We start from the raw sequence: 20,180 nt of genomic DNA on the forward strand, positions 1-20,180 counted from the left end.
CAAAGTCAAACTTGGCACCGTGACGCTTCAGGGAAACCAGGCGCTGCTTGAGAAGGTTGAATTTACTCTGCCGGCTCAAATTTGCCTTTTTTTTTTTTTTTTTTTTTTTGCATCTGTGACACAGTTTGGATCTTTGAAATGTTGTCCAAACAAATGGAAAAATCTGACTCCATGTGGGTTTCCATATTTAGACGGCGGTGCCAAAGTACTGGGGCACGGGCTAAAGTTAGACTTTAATGACTGCTGCTTGATAATGTCAAACCTCATGATTTATTATTATGGAGAACATCAATATTTGTTTTCTTTCTTTCTTTATTTTGCATGTTTATGCATATTCACAGGTAGATGCATTGTATGCTGTGGAAGTGTTTTACATCATTTTTCTGCAACCCCCTTGAAATAATGCAAATAGACACGTGTATCCTCTCAACATCTGCAGGTTTATCCACAATCTGTCCAATACATACATACATGCACCAGTACATCCATAGTAATCTGCAAATATGAATATATATACATCTAGATTTACTGTGTCTGTGGAGAGAAATCAACAGTACCTGCATATGAAATACAAAACAATGATAATGTCTATGCATGAACGCACATCTAGAGGCCTTGGAAAAAGGAGAAGAATAAAACAAGAAGAAGAAGAGTTTTGCTCAGTGCACCCGAGGCCACCGCCACCCCAAAGCAGTCAACCGAAGAGAAACACTGATATATATGCTGTTAAATATAAATACATTGAAAGTCCCACTATTATAGCATTCAGCTTCCACTGTAATTAATAGGGCTGCAACTAATGATTGTTTTCATTATCGATTAATCGATTACTTGTTCCAACTATAAAATGTCAGAAGTTGACGTCCTCAACCCAAAGATATTCAGTTTTCTGTCATAAAGGACTAAAGAAACTTAAAAATATTCACATTTAAGAAGCTCGGATCAAAAAAATTCTGCATTTCTCTCTTAAAAAATGACTCAAAACGATTATTCGATTATCAAAATAGTTGGTGATTAATTGACTAATTGTTGCAGCTCTATAATTAAGCTGCTTCAGTATGCAGTAAAAAGTTGAATGATCAGTTATGTGGTGAAGCTTAAATGATAACTTTTCATAAGCCGCAGTCGAGATGCGAGAGATAATCAGAGAAGGTATTTGGTCAGATTCCCAGCGTTGAACTACAAACATCCTGCTCAACATGAAAGCTGTTTCATCTTATTCATTAACAAATTTGGCCAAATCCTGCAATGACACAGAATCTAGTTGAACTTTCATCTTGAACAAATTGAAATAGGTATCAGGAATTTTCTCTGCAGTTTCAAGTAGAGCAACAGAGCAGAATTTTTGCATCTTAGTGCAACTCGAAAGTACAAACTCCAGCATATCATCAGATCTACATCTGCAGTATTTATCTTTAACATACAGAATATCTGGTTTCTGTTTGTCCCTCAATAACTTTAAGCCCTCTGTAATAACTGTGTTTGTTGCAGTGTATTATATATCATCATTTTGACTTCAAAGCCAGTCAGTTCACAGATTGTCAGCTTGAGATTTTAGCGTTTAATCTCCTCCTGTGTAAGAACAATCAAAAACCTTTTTGTCACAAGATTTACTAATTTTGACCGCATGGCTTAAAAAAAAAAAAAAAAACACCAAGAGTGAGATTTTTGGATTTGATCCTGCGGTGTAAATCCGACCGCAGGGGCTCTCGGGCCGGTGAGCCGCTGCACTGTCAGAAATCACCTCCTAATTACCAGCAAGGTAAATCCTTCCGTAGAAACAGCTTAAATCAATTAGCCCACGCTCTGGACGGCTGGGCTCAATCCTCACTGCCTTTCTCACGATCCTGCAGAACTGTGGGAAGCCGGTCTGATCACCTGCCCTCCCCTCTCCTGAGGCTTCATTCCCCCCCCCCTCGCCTCCCTTTCACCTTCCCTCCTTTTTTCTCATCCAGGCACATGCAGGTGGAGGGTGGGGGGGCTGAAGGTGTCCGAGCAACTGTCCCTTGACCTTGACGTCCAAAATGACATATTGAATGTTTGTTTTTCAAGAGTAACATTTAACAATTAATAATACTTTAGCTATAAATAAAATGACCTGGTTGCTGTCATTCAGGTTATGTCACATGATGACCTGCAGCAGGTGAAAGGTCATCTGTGATGTGCCTTAACGAAGCACAGCTGCGACCCTGCACAGACGCTCAGTGGCAACAATTAGATAGTGAGTTTCATTTGTGTTTAAAATCACGTTGTATTTATAGTATTCAGGTGTGTGTGTTTTTAGTGTATTTTACAAGATGAAGTGATCGTGCACGTTTGTGTTAATTCACAGTACAAGCAGCCGTTAGCCGCCAGCTAACAACACAGTCGTGCTGCTACTTGGGGAGAAAATGTTGCTCCATCATGTCTCGCTATGGGATGAAACTTCATCTCTGCAGAAAAAGCAGAACAGAACAGAAAAATAACAGATTAATTTACATTCTGAGCTCAGTTAAATATAGTATCCACACTATCTGGGGACATTTATATTACTTTTATGATAAATATTCATGTCTAGAGTTTATTTCGCTTAAATCCTGCAGCTACACTTCTCAGTTCTGCTAAAGTCTGGAAGCATCAGAAATGATACATAACAGCTCAGCGGATGTTTCTTTTTGTTTTAAATCTTAAAGATGTGCTGACTCAAGTCATTTTGGTTGTGAAAAATGTAAATTAAAGAATCCTACAAAGTTGAGTCTTTACTCACCGACATCTCTATTTTAGAACAATTAAAAATCCAACATCCAATAACGTATTTCAGCCGAAACATGTTCTGAAATACAGCAAATGGTGTCGAAGGATTTATAAATATTTAGAAATATTTCTCCGCTGTGTTGCTCGGAGCTGTTAAATATAGATCTCGCTATGTTTTCTTTTGCAGAAACGAAGAACTAAATTAAAATAAATTATGAAATGAACTTGTGCAGGTTTCTTTTAAGAGACTTTACAGCTGCGTGGTTGTGTTTAACTGTCTCTTGCACAACTTTTTCACTCTGCTTCTCTATTATTTTTAGCCGTATTTTATAGTCTTTAAAGATTCTCCTCTTTCCGTCCCACTTGTTGTAAGGCTTGTAGTTGTTTTTTTTTAAAGATTCTTTGCAGTTATGGAATTTGAAGCGCTACATGTTCTGCTCTGGATCAGAGAGATTGTCATCATATCAAAAGCATATTTTTTTTGTTTAGAAACAATGTGTATATGCTAAAAAGGAGCAGCCTTTTCACCACTCAGGGGTTTTTTTTTTGTTTTTGAAAGCAAATTGTTTTATATTCCATTCACTCAAACATTTTCAGTCCTTCAGACAAAAAAAATACTGGAAGCCTTGAGCTGATCCTGCCATTCATTCACACTTATAATAACAAAACCTCAGTCCTGACAGTTTACGATCTATACTGTGGTCATTATGGTTCTCAGCTCTCAGTGAGCCTCATCCAGCCTGCAGAGTGTGTTGCCTTTGGCTGTGTGATGTTTAATAGATCCAACAGAACACTATTTGGGTTGTAATTCAACAGGTGATGCTGTAAATTATGCTGGTGTGTGTGTGGCCTTATTTAACTTTGAGCACCTGGTCCTCCTAAAAGGTCTCATCCTTCTGGTCTGGCAGGAGTCCACTGCCGGTCCAGATACTGAACTAATAGTCCGACTACTGCTCCACATCTTAAGAAGATATGAAATTATGAAAAGAGTATTTAAGTGGTCACACACATCAGGTGGAAATATGTCTTTTCATATCCAGTGTCTCCCCTAAGTGCTCCTCCACCGCTGCCAACTTGGCAACTTTTCCGTTGGATTTAGTGACTTTTCACACTCTGATAACTTGATTTCTCCAAAGTGAACAATAAAAAAGACCATAATGTTGGTTTGCTGGTGGCAAACACTGGATTTCAGCCAACTGTATGTTCCCTGATAAAAGAAACTGTTACTAAAACATGATGTGATGAGAATTTATCTTCTTTGTGCTTTGCTCTCTCTGATCATATGTTCATTATAATGTTGTCAGTGCTGTGTTTTCCACTAGACAGATAAATTAATAGGGATATATTATTGTGTTGGCATGAAAATGATTGAATCTACGAGTATTGAATATTGTTACTGTTGGCAGCGTCAGTGTAGAAATACTGTCATCCTTATTGGTCAAATACAAGCAACAGTTAAGCTGCTTTTTTATATCCATTATGAAAGATTGTATGTTTACTCCCTGAGCTCTTGGTCAGGAAAGCTTTGAAATATCAGCTTGTAGTTGAGGACAGCAGGCATGTTTGTCCCTCATGGAGGTCTGAGGCATCACTGCAGCATCAGTATGGCAGTAAATTTCAAATCTGACCATTTAATTCCAGCTTTTGCTTCTATTTTTGAAACCATGGACACATTTTGGTTGATACTAAAAAATGTAGCAAGGTACCCAGAACTAATTACAGTGCTTCCCGTGCACAGTGCATCTCCTCTCTGGGGTCAATAATGGTTGTAGCAGATAATTACGGTGCGCTCTGCTCGGTATTATGACATATTATCTGTTGTTTTGGCACTGTGCTCCAGCACATTAGATGTGACATTATCAATGATTGAGGTTAAAGTGCCGACTTTCAGCTTTAATTTATGGGTCTTTACATCCACATTAGATGAACTGTGTAGCCCTTTTTGTACAAAAGTCCCCCAATTTTTGAACAGTGCAGCAGGACATTGACAGTCAGCACATTACCATCGTAGTTATTGTTTCACTTGAGATCCTATGTGCTTAATGGGGACATATTATGCACATTTGCACCTCTATATTTATGTTCTGGGGCTCGACTGGAATATCTTTGCATGATTTACAGTTAAAAACTCCTTATTTATCTTCTACTGGCCCTTTATGCAGCGCCTCAGTTCAGCCTCTGTCTGAAACAGGTTGTTTTGGCTCCTGTCTCTTTAAGGCCCGCCTCCTGATGAGCCTGCTCTGTTCTGATTGGTCAGCTTCAGCTACATAAACAAACTACAGTAGATGGATTTCACTTCTTTTTCTTGTTCTTTACTCGAAATGTCAACTTCTTAGATACATTCGTACACGTTCGAGCCCAAATTGGGTCTGAAATATACGAGTGGACAACGTGAACAACATCAGCAATAAAGATAACGGCAGTTTATGGACACTCATGGTAAAGTAAAAAAGATTTAAGAAAAAGAAATTTGTCTTACAGGGCGCATTTTTATATATATTCACCTCAAGTTTTAGAACTTTGACCATGTTTAACATCCAACATCATAAAAGTATATAAATAACAGAAAATCACAAAAAGCATTATATGTCCCCTTTAAGTAGAGAGCCAGAAAACAAATTTATATATATATATATATATATATATAAATAAATGTTCAAACGTTTGTGGATGCAGTAATTGTTCACTGTGAATTAGCTGCAGACTCTGCTGATATTTTTAGGATTTAGTCCTGATTTATCACCTCTAAGGAAAGTATTGCAGGAGCTTGCAGCATTGCTTTTATATGTTCAGAGGGGTTAGAGTTCAGAGTCAGTTTGAGGTTTCCATCTAATTCCAGATGTAGTTCCAGTTAGTGTCCACTCAGGAGCTAAAAAGCCCTCTTATTGGTGCCAGGGATTTCACCAGAAATGTTCTGGTTATTAAATTAGAGATTAAACTTAGCTGATCCCTGTAGAGGAAAGAGTTGTTGCATCAGCAGCAGAATAACAGGATTCAGTAGGGGGAAAGAAACTAGAATAGCAGCACACAAACAGAATGTCAAATAAGCAGTAAAACAGAATAGAAACGATTGAAGGGTTACATAAACACATTCTGCTGAGACTTTCAGTATGTTAAGTAGACTGCAGGAGTGGGGAAAGAATATGGACTACTAATATTTATGGATTTACTTACAGATGTTCCTACTCAGCTCTACCTGGCCTGAGCAAATGAGCAATGAAGGGGAAAAATAAAGCTCAAGGGCATGTTGGCAGGAGAAGTGAGCTTTGTGTTTTTAGTTATTAGCCGGCCTCTATACCTCCAGGCCAAACTAAATCCTAAAACTGCTGGAATGGCACTGCCCTTGTTAGCACAGATTTTAAAGCATAAGCCCTTGTTAACTATTGATTGCAAGAGAGGAAAATGAAAGTGATGGAAAAGCATCCATCCCCCCCTCCACCCGTCCCCCCATCCCTTCTGAATTTAAATAAGTGACCAGTTACAGATGAGAAAACTTGGAAGAGGCACTAAAAAAATCAACTCAGGCTGTTTTTAAATGTTTTAGATGAAGTTGCATCCGGCCTCTCCACTGCACAAAGATTGTTTTTATGCTTGAGGAATTTTAATTTTGTTTATTGTCACTCTGCTAGATGCCTGAAACTTAACTGTGCTAGGAAATGTGCTGCTAAAAAACAAATAGATCTTTAGCAGCATATTTCGAGCGGAAGTTTCCTTTGAGGGGAAAAAATCAGTTAATCTGTCAGACCTTCAATGGACCTTCCCGCTCCAGCCCGACAGTAATTCAAACCTACTCAGAAAACAATTTGGGAGGTATTGTTGAGTTTAAACTATGACTTTGTAGCACTCTAAAATTCATATTTAAAGAGGTGTTGGAAGCTTTTCTGAGTATTATCACAAATTTCAGCCCTGATTTCACAAAAAGATGCTTATAGTCACAAAGGACAACATCAGGCCAATTATACAGGCTTTCAAAAAACAATAACATGTTAACATTAGCATGTTAAAGTGCTAGGTTAGCATTTATATCCAAGTACAGCTAAGTACATGGTGAAATGCTAACATTTAGCATGTTTTAGCATGCTAAATGTTAGCATATATATCCAAGTACAGCTAAATACATGGTAAAATGCTAACATTTAGCATGTTTTAGCATGCTAAAATCAGCATGTGATATTCCAAATCATATTTGTGAAATATGAAATGTTTTGTACATGATGATCTGTCTCAAACTTAAACATGTAAACAGTTTGACAAGTGTTGAACTTTTGTTTTCAGCATTTCAAGAGTTGTTGTAGAACTAAGGCAGGATTCATTTTGTTGTTTTATTGTATTACAAGGATGAAGCATAAGGCCAGGGATCATATGTTAAAATTAGCTTTCTGTCTAAGTGCATATCCAGGCATGCCAATGTTTGTTTGTTTATTTATCTCAAACAAGCCCACAGCTGCTGGCTGACAGGAATTCAGCCATTCATTTTGGAGGTATGCTACTAAAAATGTTGAATAAATTTGGGTTTGTCCCACAAGAGCCATAAATATCTGTTCCAAGTTTAATGGAAATCATCTGATAGTTGTTAAGATTGTTCACTCTGGACTGAGAGACAATCACCAGCCACACTTCTAGCATTTTTACACTCAGTTGCCAGTTTATTAGGTATACCGAGGGGAAAATAATGCAGTCTAATACAACATCCCTGCAGTAAACCCCACCTTCATGAAGGACAAAATGTTCAGTTTTTGTTGAAACTGTTTAAGAGATGTGTTAATTTATGGTCATTCTGGAGTTTGTGGTCTGTGGTGGTAAAGAATTATATTGTGTTACACTGAGATTTAATCTACTTTCATTGATATAAATGTGCAGAACAAAAGGAGAGTGTGTAGAGCATGAAGTTCCCGTTGTCTGAACGTAGCCAAAGTGTTTGTTGGGAAACATTTTGGGGTTGTTGAGCTGCTCCTTCAAGGCATGGCCGCCTGTGTTGTCTGTGTGTGAACTCTCCTGTACTGGAGCTACTGGTTCAAAACACAAGACACACTTGGCACGGTGGATGTTTACAGACATCCTGGCTTGAAGCTAATTTTCACCCCTTGTTAAAAACAAAAAGCAGACATGTTTCTGCTGTTTCTGTTATTTGACTACACGTCTTGTCAGTGTGTATTTTCAACCCCCCGGGGCAGAAACACTGAAGCTTCCCCTTCGTCCAGACAGACAGACAGATAGACAGCGTGGGAGGGGAGCGAGGGGAGCAGGAGATGTGGGCGTTGGGTTTACCAGTCTGGGGGTCCCGTCTGCAGGGAGATAAATTGTTAGCTATCTATCCAGCAGAGCCCCTGGCATGTTCTATCTATGGCAACACAACAGACATGTCAGAAATCCAGGTTGATCCTTTCTCCTCGCCTCAGAAGGCTGCTGGTGGGGGAGGAGGAGGAGGTGGAGGAGGAGGAGAAGGAGGAGGCCTGCATCCCGGCTCTCCAAACTAACATAAACATCAAATATGTGGGCAGCTTGGAGGGAATCATCCAGCCTCCAAATAGGAAAATAATATCTGTTTATTAGGTTTGCTCACTCTCTGTTCTCTCAGTTCGCTTGTCGCTCTAAGTCGACTGTATCCTCATGTTTTGCTCTTACATCAAACTCAAAAAATGTAATTTTCTCTTTAGTTCAATATCTGTCCCTATCCATTTTAGGTTTTTAAAGTATCCAATAACAACATGAACTCATATGTGGATGCACACAAAAAGAAAAGACATCAAATCTTGTTTTTGTACCTTTTGTACCACTGATGTTTGTTTCTTGTATTTGCTGTTTGTTAGATTGAGCTGTGATGAACAGCTGTGGTGACAACATTGTGAATGATATTAAAGTTTCTGATCCAGATCATGTCTGAACTGATCTAAAAACATCAGATTTGTGTCACATTTTCTAACCAAACTTAGGTGTCTGTTTAGTTACTATGTAATGGGAAATTGCTGATCACTCAATAAACACACAAAGAGAGCATTGTCAAGTAAGCAAGTATAATGCATCATAGTTCTGTAGACAAAGATACATACCACCTAGCTATCTTTTCTTTGTCTGAAAGGTTGGCACTTAACCAGTCCCTTAAATACTGCTCGTACAGAATTTAAGACATCTGTTTACTAACCTTACAGGTCAGCAACCCTCAGATAGAAACATAAGTCAAAAGTTCAGCTAACCTAGGAACAGTCTTTCTTCACGACCATATATGACAGTACATAAGCATGCACCAAGTAGCATCACAAAATAACATTACTACCATATTAAATTAAGGACAAACCACACTATCCTCTAAAGCTTATCAGTTTTACACATAAACATCTACATAACTACAGTTTATCTTATCACTGGCTCAGGTAAAGGTATAACAGAATAAACTTAACTGTTAGACACACAACTGCCTCATCTTACACAGCAAAGAACTAAGTTTAGAATATATATAGCACAGAAGAATTTAGAACATGTGTGAAACACAAACTAACACTAAACTGAACTTAAACACTGTCTGAAACATGTATGATATATTGAAGAAATACATCAAATGATAACCTGTTATTCAGTTTTCTCTTACAACTACTTCACTCTTCTTTGTCCTTTGTTACATTACAAGGAGAAAGCAGGTTGTAAGACTTAATGCTATTCTTGTATTGGCACTCAAATTTCTTTTGTTTATTGATTGAAACAAATGATATGGACCTTTGAGACTCCAGTGTGTTTTCTGTCTCTCTGCTCCTCATCTTCCCTCCACCCTGGCCAGCTTCAGCAGCTGTGCACACAGAGAATATTATTTAACCAGCTAAATCCATTCTGTTGTAATTAATGAGAGAATCAGACAGAGTATCAGGCCTGCAAACAGCTGCCTGTTCCCTTCAGTAATTATTACTACTACAACAATACTATTAATTAACACTAATGATAATAATAATACCGTTGTTGTTAGTATTATTATGTTGTGGTGCATGGACTGTGGCCATATTTAGCAAAACTTTGTTTAATCATTTGGACAAACATTCAGACACTTGTTTTTCCTCGTCTGCAGACCTGCACTGGGCTGTGAGGGAAACATATGATACAGCAAAAAAGCTGAATATTAATTAATAACTTTGTGGGCTATTATAAGCTATTTGGGGGATAAATAACTTGACCTTGATGTGGTTTGCTGCATTTTCCTCATCACTCCCTGTCATGTCGCTCTCATTCTGCGTCAAGGCATATTGGCCCGGGTTGGCAGGATGAATGAGAGAGATTATGAACCAAAACTTACATTATTAGTGAGCAAATTTATGATAGACTCCTCTGTAGAAGCTTCCAGTGGCCTTTTTTGCTGGCTTGAGTGTACAGAACAATTATAACTGTATTAGCTGTCGAGTTGTTTCAGTGTTAGACTGAAAGATTGGCTGACTGTCATCAACATACACAGAGGATCTGTGCACTAGGGATGTGCAGAAGGCCCAGTATTTGTATTTGTATTTGTTGAGGCAGCAAAATTATTTGTATTTGAATAAAGGTGGAAAGAGGCTTAAAAATCCTGTTTTTGTTTTTATTAGGCTTTTAATTTTAGAAAATGAAAGTTACGTTCATGAAGCCTGTGTCAGTAGCTCAGCTTTAACTCTGGGGAACATCCCCAACTCCAGGAGTGATGTCCAAACTAGGAAATGTGCATCATGTAGCAGGTGGATGTGACTCCCCTCACTGAGACCTGTTGACAGACGTACCAGCGGAGCAGAAGACAGAGACTGAGATAGTGATGTAACCGACCTGCATGCTGGTATTTGACTTGTTTTTTTTCCCCTGAAAACAAATAATTTTTAAAATATTTGTATGAAACAAATATTCGTAAAACCCCCACTATTTGTGCTTTGCCGAATAACATATTTGTATTCGGGCACAAAGAGGACAATATTGTTTGGTAACAGTAATTATACTAATTGTCTAAATTTTAATATGGTGATTTTCTTCTACACCTAAAATACTGTCACTGTTGTCAATACAAGAAGCCCTCAGTTTAATGATCAGGCTACCACCATTTAATTATCAGCCTAAACTGTACACAATGACCTGCTGATTGGCTCTAACTTTTGCTCACAGCATATTGCTGCAATGCCAGTGATAGAGGCTTTGTCTATAATACTATCTGTGGACTGATATGAGTGTGTGTACTCGACTACTTCTGCTCGTGTTCTGCGTTTGTTGTCCCCTGAAATCATCGACATGTTCGAGCCCCAAGTTCCTCCGTATTCACCGTACGTAGGGAAAGAAGAAAAAAACAAGTGATTCTGACAGGCAGACAGACAGAAAATGTGACAGACTGACTGAAGGATGGAGAGACAGAATAAGGTCAGGCCAGATAGAACCAGCATCATTCACATCACATATGAGCAGCTCAAAGGATAAAGAGGCAAACAGGTGCACAGGCAGGGTGATGGAGTGATTTTAGTGGAGACGGATAGAAAAGAATGAGGTTATTGAGGTGAAGAAGTTGACAGGATGACCTGCTGAGAGAGAACGTCCTCTACTCGGATCATAACGTGTAAATAAACTGCCAAGTTTGGCGGTCAGGGTCGGTAACATGCAGTGTAGCACCTGTAGAGACGGAGCAGGGACTGGAAGGCTGCTGCTTTTAATCTCAACACCGACAGGTTTGTGTGTTTTGAGTGTGAAAACGTTTATACAAAAACTCACATTTCTAATAAATTTACCACATTTTTCTTTGCCTAAAAGTCCTCAAACTGCTTGTTTTGCTCGACCAACAGTCCAAAAAACGCAACGATATAAAACAGAGAAAATCAACAAATCCTCACATCTGAGAAGCTTTTCACTCAAACTGATAATTGATTATAGAAATTGGCAATTAATTGGCTAGATTTAATGTATTATATATCTTTGAATGGTGTTCATGTGTTCGGGAGAATACTTCTTGAGCTGCAACTGACAATTATTTTCATTATCGAGGAATCTGCCAAACATTTTCTCAATTAATTAATTAATTAATGATTTTGTCTACAAGTTGTCAGTGAATATTGACAAATGGTCATTAAAATTTTCCACAGCCCAACAAAAGATATTCAGTTTACTATTATATCATAAATTATAAAGATTTGAGAAGCTGCAGCTGTTGGTAAACTAAATGATTAATCGACTAATTGTTTCAGCTCGTTCTAGCAGAGTCCTCGTTAATGTTCAGATTCTTTGAAAGATCCTTTTTAAAAAGAGCAGAAGCGTTTCCACCCAATCTGAGTGTAACCAGTTGCTGTAAATAGTCAAGTCATTGATGAGAAGTGTTTCTGACTGAATAAAATACATAACTACTTTACAAGATCAGATGCCTTTAAAAAATAAGTTGTTCAAGTTCATTATTGACCTTGGAAATACTAGTTTGACAAACGTAAATCAATCATTTATTAGCTTTCTTCAGGAGTTTTCAACATCATCTCTCTACTCTCTAATACAGATCCAGCTGGTGACATAACTGACAGTCAGATCTGTCCATACAGGAGTATATAAACCGGTAGAACTGCAACGATCAGCTGATTTAATCGAAAATTAATCTGCAACTGTTACTTTTCAAGCCAGAATGTCAGAAATGCTTCTTCTTGACTTTACATGATAACAAACTGAATATTTGGGTTTTAGACTGTTGGTCCCACAAAATAAGACCCCTGAAGACGTCACCTTGGAAACAGTTATTTGAAAGTTTTAGAGGTTAAAAGATTAATTGTTTATTTGAGAAAATAATGGACAGATTGATAGTGAAAATAACCTCTAGTTTGCAGCTTACGAAACCAGTCAGGTCAGTATTTACAGAGCAGTGAACGAGCTGGTATTGACACTAATCTCTCATTATGCTCGTTAACAAAACACAAATATTAATGATGATTATTTTCCAGTCGGTTAAAAAAATGAAGAAGCTGATTATATCAAAGTCAACACGGCCTGGATCACGACAGGCTGACAGAAATGGAAAGCAGATGTTTAGATTTGATTCAGTGATTATATCTAAAAGCCATCGCAGTGTTTGGATGGAAAGCTGTGGATGGGTGTGAACCTCATCAACATGTTTTTATTTCCCTCCCTTTCGTTTCTGCGTATCTGAGGGTTTGATAAACAGACAGACGGTCTGACAGGCAGACGGATAACACCGAACATGAAGACAAGCAGATGGAGTCCGACTTAAACACGCAGACTGAAGCTTGAAGTTTTGGCAAACTGCCTTTCTTCTAATTCTGAATTTTCACTTTGGATTCTCCTTCACTTTTAAATTCAACATCCAACAGAAACGTTTGGTGAAATGTTGATAAATTTCTATGCTCAACTGGAAAATAATCTATTATTTTATTTACTTTTTTTTAGCTTTACTCTAAATGTCTTTGTTCGGCTCTGTTCTGTGAAATAGGAGCTTGTTTTGCAAAAGCAGTGCAGACGAGTCGTGAAAGTCAGAAATAAATAAGTAAGAACAAAAAATAATAATTCAGTTTTTTTTTAATTTGCCATGTGTTTCTTAGCTTTTGCAACCAAAGTGCTGGTTGCTCATTTATAGCATCATTGTTGAAACTGAGAAACTCACCACATGACTAATTTATTCTTGAGTCACTGGTCCTGATGAACAGTAGATATATTTTTGGTTATTTGGTGCTTTGGCAGGAAAAATCTTCCTTTTTAAAAAAGGTTTTGTATGTCTGCAATCCACATTTTGGATCAAACAATAAACAAAAGTCATATTTAAAGAACATTTGATCACTAAATGTCCTGTATTTTTAACATCTAGAAGCTCAGAAATCACTGTTCTCCGTCCCGCCCTTTGTCCATGTCTCCATTCTCCTTTCATCACTCTTCTTTCCTTTTTCCTTCCCCCCTCCTCTCTGTCTCTATCTGTCTACTCCCTCCCTCTCTATCTTTCTATCTATCTATCTCTTCCAGCCAAGTCTGCCAACTCTCATGCAGATCTGAGCTTGGACAGATGGTCGTGAGCAAAAAGTGTTTACTTGCACACGGTTCCTAACAAAACGAGCAGATGCCTGCAGAGCCGCCGCTCCCCTCCAATCACCACGATACCGACACGAGCCCGACAGGAGGAGGAGATGCTGCAGAGAGACTACAGGAAGACGAGGAGAGAGAGAGAGAGAGCTTTTTCTTAGAGGAAGGGAGTTTTTTTTAGCTCTTTAAAGACTGTTTTTGCTTGGTATTTAAGTGTCCTTTGCGGTTTTTTTTCACTTCATCTTGATGCTTTTAATGTAAAGCACCTTGAATTGCCTTGTAGCTGAAATGTCCTGCATAAATAAACTTGCCTTCCCCTCACAAATACACACACACACACGTCATTAAACACTCACAGTCAGTAGAAAACTTAACTTCATTTGGTTTGTGTGTTGCCTTTTTACCTGAGTCATGTTTGTTGAAACAACGCCAGACTGTTTCTGCTGCCGAAGCAAAAGACTGGAAAAGTAGTTAATGACTGATGAGGTCGATCTGACCCAAATGTTGCATTTATAATCATGGGAGCCAATTAACAGCGTGTGGATTATTTTTCTAATAAAAGACAAACTTTCATTTTTATTTCCAGTTATCATCACACGGTCGTCTCATGTTATTCTGAGCTGCTCTGTCAGCTGTCACTCCGGGGGAAAAAAAAAAAACTTTGCACAATTAAAATGCAGCTAAAATCATCATTATGTGTTGTAAACGATCTCTCCGCTTGTTAGAAGCTCTGTTTTAAAACCAGAGTGGAAATAGAAAGTCTGGAACAATAAAATGTTTCCACTGACCTATAAATATATATATATTGCTCTTTTTTTTACTTGTCACTTTATTGTAACTCAGGGCCTTTTGTCCATGTCGGGATCCTGTAGGAATGATGACTCTTTATTTCTAGTGATCTGATTGGTTAGTGGTTGGAAGTTATAAGTTGTTATGGCGACATACCCCGGTAAGAAGTGAACCAAAGTCATCATAACCCTGAAAACCCAGAGTTAAACTACCTCGATAACCCCAAATCCTGCTCCGTCATACAGGCCCCAGGACTTAAAAACAAACTGAGCTAACGAGGAGATGAGGTGCAGGTGGGGAGATGGGCGGAGAAGCTCCGGAGAGGGGGAGTGAGGTGATGAAACAGGAGAACAGACAGGGAGCCGATGGGCTGGGGGACACAGGGAGCAGGGTAGGGCTGATTATACTGATATAAGGCAGGTGTGAAGGGAAGAGCGAGCTGGGGGAAAAACACTGAGAGCAGGGCAGGGCTGATGAGATTGATGCAGGGCAGGTGTGGAGGGAAAAACAGGCCACGGAGGAGTGCAGGAACACAGAGCAAACAGAAAACACAAACCTCTTAATAACCAAGAGTACAGACCAAAATAAAAACAAGCAAGTCAATATCATGCTTGAGGGGTGTACTACGAAGCGAGATTAGTGGGTTAGTGACTAATGTTGAGCCTACAGTCAGGGTTTTCAATGTCATGAAGGTGGCTCTGTTTTTAACCTACATCACCATGGTAACTCATGCTGCAAACTCAACCTGGTCCGGAGCAGGTTATGCTCCGAGTTTCGGCTTAAACCAGCTGTAAAAAGTGTTGATTTGCTGTCAAGGCCAAAAACTAAAGTGATTTCCACTTATCCTTCATTACGGGACAGAGTCAGACCTAAACGCACCTCTTGAGTATAATATTTAAATCTGCTGCATCAAGTTTAAGAGCTCTGAGTGTGGGAGGTATTGAGTGGCAAAATAAATATATTAACTTACGAATTTACACGATCTGCAGATTTTCTGCCAGCATTCCTCTCTCGCCTTATTTGCAGCAACAGTGTTGCCTTTTGCTGCGATAATGTATTTATATTCTTCATCGCTCTCCCTTTATAACGACCTGTTCCTCCTGACTGAGGTAGGCGGCACGCGATCGGCCCATATTTTGTCCGTTTTGTGCACAGAGCCTGATACACAAAGCCTGAGTTAACAAAGAAAGTTGATAACCACCGTCGTGATACCGCTCATCCCTGAGTGTGAGTTTAGGGTTTGTCGTACGTCCCCCTCAGATGGTCTTTTAGAGAAACAACTCAAATCAGCTTTCTCCAACACAGTCCAGTCTTAAGATAACAGGGAGAAAAGGATGAAGAACTCTGGTGGAACAGAGGAGAATGGTAACAGAGGGGACACAGAGCCAGACTACGACAGGCTCAATAACCATAAAAGAAGAACTGGAATTAAACAGGAACCCAAAAGAACAAAAACACAAAGAGTATAATCTTTACAAAAAATCGTCCCAGACAGTGAATATATAATTCATCTTGTTGGCACTAGTTGAGAGACATTAAGGAACTGTTGTTACGCACCTTCTCTTCATTTCTATCATCTCTTCTTCTTTTACACACCGCCTCACAAAGCTCCATGTTCCGGCCTCCCAGCATCCAGTTTCCTCTCTGTAATCATGGTGATTGGCACCCACGGCAGCACCTTTTGATTAACACTACAAATCCTCATTAGCGATGCAGGAGTTGCTCGTTCAAAATGCAAACATTCAAATTGAATAGCGAGCCGAGTATGACCTCACACGCCCAACCCCCCCAATTACTCCAATCTGAATGTCGGTGTGAGACTCGACATAGAGACATAGAGTAGCTTTAATGAACCGCTATAAATAGATTTAACTTTTTTGGTTGGCGTGGAGGGATTAATTTGCTCCGGAGAGCAGCGAGAAGGCGTCTACTGCAGATCAGAATGTCCTTGAGAAAACGTCCACATCTACAAGTTGATGAAAATGCTTGCGGGGCTGAATCGAACTGCTTATGGATTATTGTATCCTCTCTTTGCTCTGTTATCAATACTTTACCAAGAAGCTTTATCACCAACATAAAATCAGTTTGGCAACTTCTCAGTCATCGACCGACAAGGATGATTTGAATCTGACCTCATCTTACAAGCATCCAGCAGATGTTTTATTGTAAAATGATGCAGTTTCTCTCTGCAGCACATTCCTCTGTATATTATCTGGGACTGTAGGCGTAAAAACTAAAAAAAAATGACATCAAATTAGTCTTTCAAAAGCAAGAGTTAGTTGATTTTTCTCGCTGTTGTTGCCTTGAGAGAAGCACCTAGTGGCTATCCAATTCCCTCCACTCGCCTAATTTGTGGAGCAGACTTTGTGCAGAATATTCATTAGCAGCCGTAAATATCTTCTTTCTGAATATTCATGACTGCAGGGAGAACAGGAGAAAAAAAAAAACACACTAGATAAAACATGGCGGACCAAGGTAATTGTCTAAGTCTATTTTCCTCTGGAACAAAAGAGCCTCAGTATTCCTCTGGATGGTTTTACCCTTCTACATAACACCACCAATGACTGATATTACATCGAAACTCATCTCCTTAAACCATGATAACTTCCAAATAAACAGATAGTAAAAGATATTTAGGTCATTACCGTTCACTGATATTAGAAATAGAAGAATAGAAATATAAAAAATGAACAATTTAAAGAAAGACTTGAGACAATAGCAATATGGATTGTGCATAAATCTAGTATATTCAACACTAAACTTTATGAACAGGCTAATAACAGTGACTGCTGATATCTGTTAATAGGTAGTTTTTCAGCCTGGTCGCCAAAATAAAACGTTTGCAGTTTACGTTTCTGCAAACCACAGAAACGTTGAATATCTACATTTCAACAGGTGTAATACGTAGCATATTAACATTTCTAAAGTGACGTAGTTCACATGTGATCTATATTAGCTGATCTTCTCGTATTAGTAGGAGGAGGGGGAGGGGTCGGCGGTTGGTTAGTAAGTTTCTTGGAAGTCAGCAGAGAGCACGGTTCGAGACCACCTCGAAACCGATGCCCGCTTCCTGTTTCAACTGACAAAACCGGGTGTTTTTAGCAAGACATTGAGCGTTTTTATTTTATTTTTATTTTAACTCAAACCATGATCTTTCCGTAACCCTAACCAAGTGGTCATTGTGCCTAAACCTAACCAGACCTTAACCACAGCATTGTCACACCATAAAACATCATTATTCAACGAGTAGAAATGTTAATAGGCTACGTTTGTAGAAATGTTGATATGATACGTATTGAACACACGTTGAAACATATATATTCAAGGTTTCTGAGGTTTGCAGAAACATTCAATGCCAACGTTTTCTTCTGGCGACTGGGTTGCATTTTTTGGTGGATAGTAAATATCTAAAATAATAGATTAACCCACTTAAAGTAGTACCTTAACACTAAATCCTGCTGAAGTCTCGCTAAGTTAAACTAGTAGTTCAAGCAACTCTGAGTGAAACACCGTTATCGTCCAGTGTAGATGGTAAAACAGTCGAGTCTATGGATCTAAATGCATCTGCCAATTCTGGATGGCCGCTAGATGCATTATCTAGGCATTAACATAGCTGAAAACAACAACAGAAGGTGACAGTATAGAAAGTCAGTTGGAAAGACAAAAGGACACTGGAGCAACAGTTGAAGCTGTGAGGGGGTTGGTAGCATCACTGGCTACCAGCCAGCATGGCTCTTTAAGTTGATTTAACTATCAACATATATAATCTCTTAACACCAGTAATGTACTCTTTATTGGAAAACAAGTGCAGCTCAATAATAGTAAGAATATGGTCTGTATATTAAAGGACAAGTTTACAATTTTTAAAGTCTTTAAACAACAGTCAGGAGCCCAAATGAACATTGAAACATGTTTTATGAAGTTATTGTAACTAAAGTTCAGGAACAAGACCAGGCCCCACTCTCTCACTAATTCAAACACCTGTGCCTCGTTAATCCAAATCACCTGTGCCTCATTAAGCCATTCACCTGTGTATATAGGTGTGTCTAACCCTTTCCTCTCCTGTTTGCCTCAGTTCTCGCGATCCTCCCCTCCAAACCTCATTCTCCTCCTCTCTCTCCTCTCAGTAGGCAGCACTGTAGCCTCAAGAAGGTCCTGGGTTCGAACTCTGACTTATAAATCCGTTCTCCTTGTGTTTGTGTGGGTTTCCGTCAGGTGCTCTGGTTTCCTCCCAGCATCAAAGACATGCGTGTTAGGGTTGATGCTTCCATCTCAGTAATTCTCTTCTCCTGTTTTCATAGTATGAACCACTGGGGGATGATGAAGCTGAAAGCTCATCGAGACGTGCCCCCACCATAAGTCTCAACCTCTGGGTTCCTAGAAGCTCTGGCCACACCATGACTCCAACTGACCCCCTTTCATCCCTTTCATCCCTTCCCTTGTCACCTATCACCCCACCACACACAACCTCAGCCAACCTCCAGCTCCTGTTTTGAGTTGATAAATTGTGAACCTGTCCTTTTAACTACACCACAGTATGAAGGCAGTTCACCACAGAGCTGTAGACTCGAGCCTTTGACTTGACATGAGATGTAAAAGCAAGTTTAGACTTGATGAGATCCTGGATAAATAAAAAATAAAAAACCAATGAGACAGTGACAGGCCGTCCTTACATGGCTGCTCACCTCAGGTATTCATTAGGCCACTGTACTGGAAGAAAACACTGATTTCCATTTTGTTTATAAAGACATGACTTGGATGTGTCAAATTCCCCATTACAAGAAGAGGAAAGATTGTATTTTTCATATTTTGTGTGCTGTAGATCTACTGAAATCCCTTCTGTACTTTGGTAATCAAGTCGCCCATCACTCATAGTGACTCAACCTTCAGTATATTTTATTAAACAAGCAGCTGATGAATGTTTCTGTTTAAATGAAAAGTAGCTTTGACTGACTGTAACTGTTGCACTTCTATTTCTGCCTTATGAATGAATTTAAACTAAGCAGAGCTCACACTCCTCCAGTATAATCTGTAAACGTAGAGTAAGCAGCAGAGTATTCGTTAATCGGCTGAGAGCCTCTCAGTATCATTTCTCTGCAAGCTGCTGTTGTCAATTAAGCGAGAGGAAAGTGCTGAGTGCAGGTCTGGAGGAGGGAGATATCAAAACAACAGCCTGTAATGAGAATCCCCTCCATGGGACCGCCAGCCAATCAGAGAGCTCCCTGGGTAGATACCAAAATGATGTCAACCGGGTTTGGGCTCCGCTGCAGGGCTGAGCCATCGCATAATAACTCACCTGTTTCCCATGATGAAACAGATCCAGCTCTCTGCATCAGGCCAGTCAGTGCGTTTCATCACCAGCAGCCTTTTAGTTAGCAGAGCTTTGTGTTGACGCAGAAACGTATTGACAGCTTGCAGAGAGTGCAAAACCAGTGCAAGACATTATGAATAATACACCATCCTCCCAACATCACTGTATGTGTACGTTTCACTTTCAGTGTGAGCTAACTGACAGCAGCTGATGGTTGTCAGCGTGTCTGCAGAACAGAACAAATGGAGAAACCGTGACCCATATTTAGGGTTTTTACTGGAACTTTCCTGGATTTTTTTTCACAGGAACTGATCAGTTAACACTTATTTTTACTTTGGGGTACCTGATCATGTAATAG

At 39.2% G+C, this 20,180-nt stretch overlaps 1 long non-coding RNA gene across 1 annotated transcript; it reads right to left on the reverse strand.

Moving 5' to 3' along the window:
- Positions 1-1,451: 1,451 nt before the first annotated feature.
- Positions 1,452-17,338, reverse strand: LOC137200232 (uncharacterized). The gene is made up of 2 exons (XR_010931931.1): positions 16,069-17,338; positions 1,452-2,432 (listed from the first exon to the last, which is right to left on the reverse strand). It is a non-coding gene; the product is annotated as an uncharacterized lncRNA (long non-coding RNA).
- Positions 17,339-20,180: the final 2,842 nt, after the last annotated feature.

Source organism: Thunnus thynnus, chromosome 16, assembly GCF_963924715.1.
Source record: "Thunnus thynnus chromosome 16, fThuThy2.1, whole genome shotgun sequence".
Taxonomy (NCBI): Eukaryota; Metazoa; Chordata; class Actinopteri; order Scombriformes; family Scombridae; genus Thunnus; species Thunnus thynnus.